The sequence below is a fragment of the Oncorhynchus mykiss genome, chromosome 19, assembly GCF_057628025.1.
Source record: "Oncorhynchus mykiss isolate SJ-2025 chromosome 19, ASM5762802v1, whole genome shotgun sequence".
Taxonomy (NCBI): domain Eukaryota; kingdom Metazoa; phylum Chordata; class Actinopteri; order Salmoniformes; family Salmonidae; genus Oncorhynchus; species Oncorhynchus mykiss.
Window position 1 is genome coordinate 16,259,760 of NC_143040.1, and position 12,229 is coordinate 16,271,988.

The 12,229-nt window shown below is 42.9% G+C and overlaps 1 protein-coding gene across 1 annotated transcript in view; it reads left to right on the top strand.

The window, feature by feature from the left end:
* The first annotated feature begins 1,265 nt into the window (after positions 1 to 1,265).
* tet2 (tet methylcytosine dioxygenase 2) overlaps positions 1,266 to 12,229 on the top strand; it is a 68,979-nt gene continuing 58,015 nt past the window's right edge. Inside the window, exon 1 of the mRNA XM_036954021.2 lies at positions 1,266 to 2,426. The gene's annotated coding sequence lies outside the window, so the exon portion shown is untranslated. The remainder of the gene's footprint in view (positions 2,427 to 12,229) is intronic.

Below are 12,229 nucleotides of genomic sequence, written 5' to 3' on the forward strand. Positions count from 1 at the left end.
CTTCACTGATTGACATGCATATTATTAATGCTGGCTCTCCGTGTACATCTAAGGGCATGCTGCTCTGTTCTGAGCCAATTGTAATGTGCCTATGTTCCTCTTTGTGGCACTTGTCCACATTAATGGACAGTAGTCCAGGTGAGACAAAACTAGGGCCTGCATGGCTTGTCTTGTTGATAGAGATGTCAAGAAAGCTTTATTACGAACAGACCTCTCCCCATCTTAGCTACCGTTGCATCAATATGTTTTGTCCATGACAGTTTACAATCCAGGGTGACACCAAGAAGTTTAGTCTCTTCAACTTGCTCAATTTAGACATTATTTAGTTGAGGTTTAGGGTTTAGTGAATGATTTGCCCCAAATACAATGCTTTTAGTTTTTAAAATATTTAGGACCAGCTTATTTCTTGCCACCCATTTTAAAACTGACTGCAGCTCTTTTTAAGTGTTGCATTGATTTCACTTACAGTGGTAACAGACGTGTACAATGTTTAATCATCAGCAGACATAGACATACACTTAGTCATGGACTAGGTAGGCTGGTCTAGGTCTTGTGTGGTGCCATTGCCTCTTCTTCTTGCAAAACAACGAAGCAAATAGGCCTAATGGGGAAAGATCCATACGAAGCCCATTTGCAAGCACTTCACCAACAGTATTTCAACACAAAACCTAGTGAATAGTTCTAAAATAAATCCTATAACTGCGATTTTACATTGATGCAAGAAACAAGTTTGCCCACTTCCTAATTTCTGGGTTATATCATGATGGCAACAGTCCAACACAGTTATTATGCTGACAGAGGGTAGGCGTAGTAGCTCATGGAAACAGTGGCAACTACTACATAACTGTCAGGGAAACTCAAAACAAAGCCCCTGGCTGGGTGGTGTGTTAAACAGTAGCAGCTAATTAAACGTCCTGACAGCCATGCTAGGTCCGTCCTCGTTTCTCAAATACCTCACAGAGCTGAATTTAGTATTTTTAAACATTCCCGCTCTCACACACCCTCTCCCTCTTTCTCTCTCCCTATCTCGCTCCCCTCTCTCTTTCTCCCCTCTCTCTTTCTCTCTCTGTCTCTCCGTCCCTCTCGCTCTCTCTCCGTCCGTCCCTCTCTCCCGCCATCTCCCTCTCCCGCTGTCTCCCTCTCCCGCCGTCTCCCTCTCCCGCCGTCTCCCTCTCCCTCGCTACTAGCCCACGTGGCCAATGTCAACAGGAGGTGGGGCTCTTGGCAGACACATAAAGAAAAAGATGCTGCTGCCTGTATGAATCCTTTCAAAGGTTAGTGTTGTCTTACGCCTGCTCCAAAAATGAGCCTGCATTACAGCCAAGGCATGCCAAAACAACACCCAGAAGAAGCATTGGAAATGAGGGCAGGGCTCGACTCGCGTACTCTGAAGACGAAGCTAACTGTCTTGAGAGACTGAGTGGAAGAAGCAAGTCTCCAAGGAGTTGTAAAGAAGCCACGAGGCAATAGGGGAACTCCTGCGACCTATGACAGCTTGAGAAAAACTGATGAAACCGAAAGAAGAACCAGGAAGTCAAGACTGAGAGAGGGGTGGGGGAAAAATCCCCCTAGAGCTCGGCATGAGTTTCCTTGAGACACACACACACACACACACACACACACACTCTTCCTGTCTGACTAAAGGAAGGGGGGAGTGCGCCACCCTCCTACTCTCCAATCCTCTGTTTCTCAGACAGACAGATAAGCTCAGAAAGCTTGTAGAGTCAGTTTAAAGGGATTGGACGGCGAAGCGGAACCCATGTCCTGTCACTGTGCAGATCCAGTCCGCTGCTTGGGGCCAGCCGTAGTCATAGTGTGCACTATTGTGTGCGGCTGAAGGAGAAGAAGGGAAAAAAAGGGGGAAAGAAAGACCAGGCCCTTTGTGTGGTGGAGGGACTCACCAGGAGAGAGGTTTTCTCATTACTTTAGCTTTGCCAGCAAGGCAAGGCAAGGCAAGACTCTACCACTGACACACACATACACACCGAACACACACACACACACACACACACACACACACACACACACACACACACACACACACACACACACACACACACACACACACACACACACACACACACACACACACACACACACACACACACACACACACACACACACACACACACACACACACACAACTTGTCTACACGGCGTGCTGGCTGGCTGCTTCTCTGCCAGTTACATATGTGTGGCACTCAGAGTGGCCAACAGGGACACACCACCGACCGACCGGGCTTCTCCTCCTGATGATAAGAGTCGACGTTGACGTCAGAGACTGGCCCCATGAATATTGATGTTGGAGGATAGTCCGTTTCATAGAAGAACAGAAGGAAGCAAGATGGCGGCCCTTTAGGATTTGTTAAAGAGGAGATCCAGACGGTTTGTTGGAATTTCTACACAGTGGAGGGACGTAAAAAGAGGTAAGGCTCAGCTCCGTTTGTTTTTGGCACTCGTTGTCCTTCTCCTTTTGACCTTTTGTTGGTCTTTTCGGTGGCTCTGTGGCTTAGTACAAGGCATGCTAATGTTCCCTCAGCAAAAGCATGAGCTAGCTAAATTAATAAGGTGGGGGATATTAGATAAAGCTTCTCCTTCCAACATGGCTGACAATTTTCTTTTTCTCTTTTTTTGCTAGTTGAAATAGAGGGATCTCAGTTTTTTTTTGCCTCTGATGTTGGTCAGTGGACGCTCAAGTAGCCTTAGGAATGTGTCTAGTGTAGAAAATGGAGACCTTGTTCAGTACTTTTCTTGAGGCATTATGAACAAGGCAAATCCCTCTGATGTTCAGTGCAACAGAGACGCAGCTAGCTCCCAGTTGAAAAATATATCTCATCTCTAAACTGGTAATTGTCCTTATTTTGATGTTTTATTTGAGTGCTTTGTTTTCCAGGGAAAATATTGTGATTTTTCTTCTGCAAATCTATCAACGAGAAGGACTCTTTAACCAGAAGTCATTCATGCAGTCAGTTTCTGTCCTTTTTTCTTTGTGGTCTCACGGTTGTGTTCTTGTGTTGATTATTGTCTGCTATGTTCAAGCTAAAAAGATGGATTGGGTCTAATTTAGAACATCACTAAGACTGTAGTGCCTGGGAAAGAGAGCTGGGAGCGGGGGAGAGTGTAGCTAGCTTCTGGCTTTGTGCATCCTGTGAATCAGCTTTCATTGCATTCACCGGTGAATGACAAGCAGACACAAAGGCAGGCCAGCACAGTCCAAGGAGAGGAAGAGAGAGAGAAGAGAATTGTGGTGGATAGCAGAGGGATGATGAGGTCAGAAGCTTGAAAGGATATTGAAACTCAATCCGATCACACCATTAGCTGAACGACACAAGAATTGGAATCCTGGAAGCAGGTCTTTTCCGAAGGTTGAAATAGATTTTTTTCCCAACTAGACCCCAACAAATATGTCTCCCAGAAGTTGACTCAGTTCTGTTACACCATGAAGTCACCATGAAAATGTTAAGAATCCAGCAATTGAACAACAACAACTATAATATAACATTTTAGGACATGTTAGCTTTGCATTATGAAAACAGTTTTCCTACTGTTTTACATATTCATCATTTAACACATAAAATTATATATGTTGCCTTTTGTCTGAGATAATGTGTCTGGGCAAACCACATGTGCTGCCATGCAAGAAGGCAGCAGACAGCACCTTTAATAAACAGATTATTGTCAAAACAAAGGCAGTAATGGAGGTGTTTCTAGCATTTACTCGATCTCAATTTGCATTTATGTTTTACTGATGAACAGACATGATTCGATATTGTTGACATTTGTTTTTGTCACAATTTGCCTAATTTTGTCATGTATTTATTTGACACACATTTACTTGAATTGAAAATAAAACTAACTGAGGCACATCAGCATTAGCTAGCTAGACAATCAATACATAGCTATGCTATGCTAGCTGTCAGATACAGTACTAACGAATAACAGGGATTCCTACACACATCCAAGCTGCACTAACCAAGATGACTGGTTTTATTAGTCCAACACCTCTCTTCTCTTGAACAAATGAGTTGCTAATGGAGCGTGTTGTTTTTCTGTTATCTTTGCTGAATTTGCTAACAGGCCACATTTAGGATTAGCATCATAATGAGCTACTAGAATATTACACAGATAAAGGCCTGCTATCTTTTGCCCTTATTTGTGTATTCCGGCTTGTGTATTGCGCTGGCCCTGCATGCACTTTCAATCGGGGGTCATCCCACAATAGCAGCTAGCAGTAGTAGTTTGTGTGAAATGCAAAGTAAGGCATGCCTGCCCAGGGGGAGCACAGCACAACAAGTGGCTACTAATGAGCTGTTGTAAATAAACACCACAGCCAAGGGGAGGTGCACGGTGCAGAGGCTAACATATACTAATGCTAGAACAATGAAGGAATCTCAGCCAAGTGCTACAAACTAATATCACCTGTGATAGCTTGGAATGCCAGGGTAAATGTACTAGGCTAAAGCTAGCCTAACGGGGTGAAACATATTGGAGGGAACTGCAGTTGTGTTCAGCAAAAATGTCAGTTGCTTGTCAAACGGGCCTCGAGGACAACCGTCAAAGCTAATCTAACTATTTGAACTGTTGATTAAGGCAAGTCTTCATCTGCTTTTTAGTCAACTCCACCATATAAAGTCAACAGAGGATTTAAAAAAATATATATATATCTTTACCACTATCGACAAACTAAAATGTTCCTCCGTGACATCAGAGAACAGAGAGCAATATTTAAATATTTACAGTTGAATTATATTTTGAAGAAGGAATCAAAAGCTTTCGATGCAACAATGGCAGCGTGGCTCCGGCTCTGTTTTGATTTGGTAAGCATGGTCAGTGACTGCACAGCGACAACCTATCTCGTAACGTAACTAGGGGAGTGCACCGCAGTCCTCCATAGTTCTCCTGAAGTTTGTTTTGACTGGATGAGGTAGTATACTGTTTTTTTATGTTTTGAAATTAATTGTGCCATTTGAGGCTCATTTGCCCCAGATAAGATAATGTAGAGAAATAGGCCTTGAGTGAAAATAATTCTACTTGATTCATATTGGAGCTGTATGCTTATCCTAAGCTAAAGGATAAGACTAGCTTTATTTTGTAGTGGATCAAACAGCTGCAAGCCAGTATTGGAGGATACATGGACTTTGTCTTTGAGTTAAGTGTCTTCCTTGAGTTGTTGACTGCATTTCTCAGTAAGTAGACTGAATGCAATGCACATTGCACTGCTTACATCATTGATACTGCAGAATGTTAGTCGAGGAAGACATTTTTACTTCAATGGGTACATTAGATGGTATCAGACAGCAAGATTGCTATACAACAGTTTGTTTCTCAACTTCTATCAAAAGATAATAGTGTTCTATCATCAGTACAGATATAAAGCGAGACAAAAAAGTCAAAGTTGATACTTCATTTATGGGTAAAATATTGTGCCCAAAGCAAGGACTAGATTGTGTAATTTTAGCACAGAAGGAGGCCTTTACACAAGACAGGAGTCACTTGGCAAGCCAAGATATTGTCTTGAACACACAACCTCCATTTTCCCTTTGTGCTGTTTTCATTAGCACCACATGTGTTGTTACATCAGCATTGGAAAAAGGCACCATATCTGAGCCACAGATCCTAGTAGGGAGAATGTCAACACATGGTGGCTAGAGGAGGAGGAGGGGGGGGGGGGGGCAGTCCAGTCAGAAAGATCAATCACAAGAATGGACATGTCTGTTCTCATCAATCCACACCCACTGATAAAGCTGGGTATGGTTGGACTACTCCTCTTGCTTCTTCCTCTTTATGTTATCTAAGGGAGAAAAGACAATATCAAGCTTTGGGGGTAAGAATGTCCAGTGGTTTCAGTCTCCATGGTTTCTGCAACAATGCTGTCCATTCACAATGGGCAGGGTTTTACCTCTGACCTCCAACCGCAGGCCACGCATCACATTTCGACCCCAAAGGCCACGGTAACCCTGCTGCAGAGAGTGGAACAGGTTAAGAGACATGCATTGCCTCTGTGTAGCTACCAACCTGGCTCTGTTGATCACGTTCCTCCTCCTCAGACAAAATGGCGACATACTGTGTCTCATATTGACCTCTGGAGATATTGATTTAGCTCTCTGCTGCTCCCAGCCTCGATAGTTGAAGAATCGTGGTAAAACTTGCAATCGGTTATTACTGCCTTATTACATGAGTGTATTGGATGCAATTTCTTTATGTCATTCAATGTGCATGGCCTTTACTTTCAACATGCATGTTGTCCAGAGAGTCTACTTTATGATTTACATTATAACCTCTAGATTGTCTCATCACAAGGCATTTAGGTTGTGTTCAAATGAGTCACTTCTAGCTTTTCAGCTCCTATGGTGTGTGTTTCTAAACAATATTATGAAAGAGTTTCATTTCCCAAAAGATCACCCAGCATTTCTGTCCTCGTTTGGCATTTGACTGTTGGTATAGAAACCACAGTTCTTCTTTTTGGCCCTGCCCTGGTTGTTACTCATCGCTAGAATTACACAATTATCTTCTTCCTGCGATTAAGCAACTCTACCCACTACAGAACACCTCTCTCTCTCGCTCTCTCTCATTTAAGGGCTTTATTGGCATGGGAAACATATGTTAACATTGCCAAAGCAAGCAAAGTAGATAATAAACAAAAGTGAAATAAACAATAAAAATGTACAGTAAACATTACACTCATATACAGTGTTGTAACTCTCTCTCTTTCTCTCGAAGAGGCCTTGGCCCTTCTATTCGTCTGTCTGTGTTTTAATTATGGCTACGGTTTGGAGTGATACGGCTGTCTTGTTGAGACTAAGTGGCACGGGCCGACCAGAGGGAGTGTTCTTTTGGCCCTTGAAGTGTGTATCGATGTCAGCCGGTTGGGGTTTACCTCAGGGGTGAGTAGACCTGCCGGTGAGGGCACAACTAGGACAGGACTCCCTTTCCGGTCTCCACGTGAGTGTGAGCACATGGCCGCCACTGTTTACAAACACCATCCAGGCATTCCAGAGTAGACCTCGTTACGTAACAGCGAGCAGCATCTCTTCCCCGTTCCCGCCACTCGGCCGCTCCTCCCTGCTCCTAAGATATTTGAACGCTGCCATCGGTCCCCGACACCACCACAAGCGAAAGGAAGGGGGGAGGCGGAGAGGTGAAGCGAGTGAGCGAGAGACGAAGATTGACGCTGGCCAAGGTAGTGTCTGGAAAGCAGAACATGGCAACGCTAAAGACAGCGTCAGCGTCTCTCTGAGCTCCCGCCACGCTGACAGCAAAGACTCCAGAGCACGTGAACGCCTAAATAAGCCTACACACCAGTACGGCTGGCTCCAAGCTAGTAATTGAACTAGAAGCATGCTATCTGTTTTCATACCGTGTTGCAATATTCAGTCCAAAGATCAAAACAAAGGTTATGAGAAACGGGTATTCAGTTTGCCCAGCGCATGGAATGACTAGGTGCTTTTCTTGTAATTACTCACTGGTTGTAACTTTTACTGGTTGAGCCTTTCTCAGATGAATAAAGGAAAGAAGTTTACTGTGGCTGAAGTCATGGCAGAAATGAAACCCCCAAAAGCGGAATATTGGAGCATCAAACACACACTTCTGAAGGCGTTTAGATTAGTTTCACTTTAATATCTCCCCTTCCGAGAATCTTTCGTGTTGGTTTCCTCTATGTTGCCTTTTGATGAGGCAGACTATTTGAAGAGGTGCCAATTCATTGGCAAATGTGGTTTTCTAAAATCTGGGGGATATTTACTATTACCTGCTGTGCAAATGGCAAACCAGTTCATTTTCCCTTTGTCAAGAATGTAGAGTAAGTCAAAACCACCACGTGACTGAGTGAGTGGAGTTGCCCTAGCATTGCCTTCCAACAAATATAGCCAAGCTAGGTAGAGTTCTGACTAGGTCTGGTTGGCAAAGTTTAGAGAGTTCAGGGTTAGATAAAACAACTGAACACTACACAACAGTGTCTAAATCCAATACAGATATAAAACAGCGCCAGGGGAATTTGTTTTCATCAAAGACCAGATTTTAGGCTGTAGTTCTCATGAATTAATGCGTGTGTGTGTGTGTGTGTGTGTGTGTGTGTGTGTGTGTGTGTGTGTGTGTGTGTGTGTGTGTGTGTGTGTGTGTGTGTGTGTGTGTGTGTGTGTGTGTGTGTGTGTGTGTGTGTGTGTAAGATTGATCCAGTGTAACTCGGCATGGGTGTTGTGGTGGTGATACAGTATGGTTGACTATAGCTGTCGGATACAGTATGGTTGACTGCTAGCTGTCTGATACAGTAGGGTTGACTACTAGCTGTCTGATACAGTATGGTTGACTATAGCTGTCTGATACAGTATGGTTGACTACTAGCTGTCTGATACAGTATGGTTGACTACTAGCTGTCTGATACAGTATGGTTGACTGCTAGCTGTCTGATACAGTATGGTTGACTACTAGCTGTCTGATACAGTATGGTTGACTATAGCTGTCTGATACAGTATGGTTGACTATAGCTGTCTGATACAGTATGGTTGACTACTAGCTGTCTGATACAGTATGGTTGACTGTAGCTGTCTGATACAGTATGGTTGACTACTAGCTGTCTGATACAGTATGGTTGACTACTAGCTGTCTGATACAGTATGGTTGACTACTAGCTGTCTGATACAGTATGGTTGACTACTAGCTGTCTGATACAGTATGGTTGACTATAGCTGTCTGATACAGCATGGTTGACTATAGCTGTCTGATACAGTATGGTTGACTACTAGCTGTCTGATACAGTATGGTTGACTACTAGCTGTCTGATACAGTATGGTTGACTACTAGCTGTCTGATGCAGCATGGTTGACTGCTAGCTGTCTGATACAGTAGGGTTGACTACTAGCTGTCTGATACAGTATGGTTGACTACTAGCTGTCTGATACAGCATGGTTGACTGCTAGCTGTCTGATACAGCATGGTTGACTACTAGCTGTCTGATACAGTATGGTTGACTATAGCTGTCTGATACAGTAGGGTTGACTATAGCTGTCTGATACAGTATGGTTGACTACTAGCTGTCTGATACAGCATGGTTGACTGCTAGCTGTCTGATACAGCATGGTTGACTGCTAGCTGTCTGATACAGCATGGTTGACTGCTAGCTGTCTGATACAGTATGGTTGACTACTAGCTGTCTGATACAGTATGGTTGACTACTAGCTGTCTGATACAGTATGGTTGACTGCTAGCTGTCTGATACATTATGGTTGACTACTAGCTGTCTGATACAGTAGGGTTGACTATTAGCTGTCTGATACAGTATGGTTGACTGCTAGCTGTCTGATACAGTATGGTTGACTATAGCTGTGGTTTATAACATGTGGGTGTGAGTGTGTGGAGAGCAGCAGTACACACACACACACACACACACACACACACACACACACACACACACACACACACACACACACACACACACACACACACACACCTCATCAAGATGCTTGGCTAGTAGTTGCCCTAAGAACAACCCAACCACAAACCAGCAGAGTTAGGGTGAGAATCTAAGGGTTATGGGTCAAAACCCATCCAAAGTGTGAAGGAGGTCAATCAATTAACTCAAAAAGTTGACTCTAAGGACACAAGGGAGAATCAGATATCTAGAGATCTGAACCCAGAATGTAGGGGTGTAATTGGATAATCAAAGTGTTCCTTTTAAGGCCAATGGAGAAGGATGAAAGCATTTTACTGTCAAAGCACCGAGCTGCACAATCTGCATCCGGATGTGGGATTTTTTTTTTAAAGGTTAAGATCTGAAAATGTATCTCCATAACTAATGCTTTCATTAGTGAGTCGCATGATCTGAAGAGGAACCCAATCCTCCCCCCATGACTGAGGAATCCACACAGGGACCACATATAAACAACTGCTTCATCTAAAATGTACTGAATATTATTATTATTATTATTATTATTATTATTATTATATTTGACTCCAAGAATTGGTTTAAAAAAGAAATCAAATGCGACTGTACATAGAGTTAGCTAGAGGTAGTCAGTCGGCTGTACCTCTGCTCCAACACTGGTATTTTTCATCCTATAGCTTGTTCTCCATCTTCTTTTAAAAAAGTTAGCAAACGTTTTTTTAGCACTTTTATTTCCCTGACTGATTAAAAACTCATTTGCTCATGCTCTCTATTGTCTTACTGCAGCAGACAGAGTATACTGAGCAATTTGTTTCAAACATCAAATCTCAGTATCGAAGTCGCAATGCATATAGAATCGTGAGAATCGCATACATATCGTATCGGCACCTAAGTATTGTGATAATATCATATCGTGAGGTCCCTGGCATTTCACACGCCCTACTAAAAATGGCTGTCAGGTAAAGTGGCTTCTCCCTCCCCCTGTTGTCTACACAGGGAGCAGCATGGAGCACACAAAGACAGCTGGTCCTGAATGTCATTCAAGAGCATAAACCTTACCCAAGGCCATACTTTGCATTGAATGACATCACTAACTTCTTCTGAAGGCTCATAGCGAACAGCCTAGCCCAGCTTCAGATATGAGGTTTCCTCAGTGGAATGTGACCGGTGCGGCAGCTGGTGCTTCTCCTTTCAATCCCTTCCCCCTCTCAATGTCAAGGCTGTTTGTTTTTCATGCAGACGTGCATATTTACATTGCGGAAAAAGTCTGGTTCAGCAGGTTTTGGAGGTTTTAGCAGCGGCGGCCATCTTTGTTTTTTGATTCCCTTGGTGGAGTGAATTGTTGTGTCCTCCCCTGCTCTACTGATTGAATAATCAACCCTTATCTACACCACACCACAGTCATTTGCTTAGTCTTCCAGGTGTGTTTGACTATAGGCCTACAGGCCAGGGAAGGCATTCACAGTGAAAGGAACAACAGTCTATATGTACAGCTATGCACAGTAACCTACTAAACGGCCTGATAGTAGTGCAACATGATTAATGATTCATATAGCTCTTTGAGTCATTTAAATGAATGAGAGTGACATAAAAAACTATATATGGGTGTAAGAGAAATGGCACGGTAGGAAAAATAAATTCATCTGCCACTTGATTAGTGGTGCCTCAATGTCCTTCTCTGGGAACCTTAATTCGTAGAATGCATCCCTCACTCAGAGTGATTTGTGATCCCGCTGCTTCCATATAAGGAGAGGGAGTCACGTGCCTCATGTCAGTTGAGTGTAGGGAAAAGAGGGACCATAGCAACACTCGTTTAGGTCAGGCTGCTTGGAAACCAATGTGGTGGAAGGATATCAATATTTTGCCAGCTGAGCTCAAACAGTGGAGAACATCACTCATATTTCTCATTCACTTAGGTCCAGGTGAACGCACTGCATTCATGCTATGGATGTAACCTAACATAATGCCTATAATTTAAATGATATTACTAAAGTATTGTGTAACACATTGTTATTACTACACAAGAGCAACTTAATGTTAAATGTTACCAAGAGAAGAGATGTAAAATGACTGGCCTATTTGTTATTGTTGTTTTGTGTGCAACTACTACATATTTTAGATAGGCCCCTAGTTCTCATGTGTCGTTCATACAGATCAGCCCTATTCTATTTAATGATAAGATCTGTTGAGAAGGCGTTTTGGGTTTTGGATTCCTCCACTGCCATGTGTGTCTAATGTTATGATTTCCTTTTCATATGTTTCCCTGCACCCTGTTTACTGTTCACTTCCCCTTCCTGTTTAAAGGCACATCCCCTTCCTGTTTAAAGGCTCCTCCCCTTCCTGTTTAAAGGCACCCTGGGTTGGATTTGGATCGTTCAAACAGAAACAAAGCATTTGTTAAATAAATGTTCCAGTGAGGTGAGCTAAGTATACTGCCAGGTCTGGGGGCTTGCAGAATAGAAACATTGGGATCCCTCATAAGTTGGCCTAAAAATGACATACGTTTTTCGCTTCATGATAGATGAGTCTTGGGTCAGTGAGTAAAGATGCTTTCAGTCAAGTGTAACAGAACAATCATATAAGGTATTCAATTCCATTTTTATTTAAATCATTAACAGCGATTGCTCACAAAAGCGGCACCAACAGTGCTACAGTGCAAGGCAGCATACAGTCAGCAAGGTAATACTAAACCACCGTCTAAATATGGAGTTCCACAGCAACACTGGGAGAAAAGAGCTGTTGAAATGTAGTATATCTCACTATTATGAAATGTAGTATATCTCAGTATGTTGAAATGTAGTATATCTCAGTATGTTGAAATGTAGTATATCTCAGTATGTTGAAATGTAG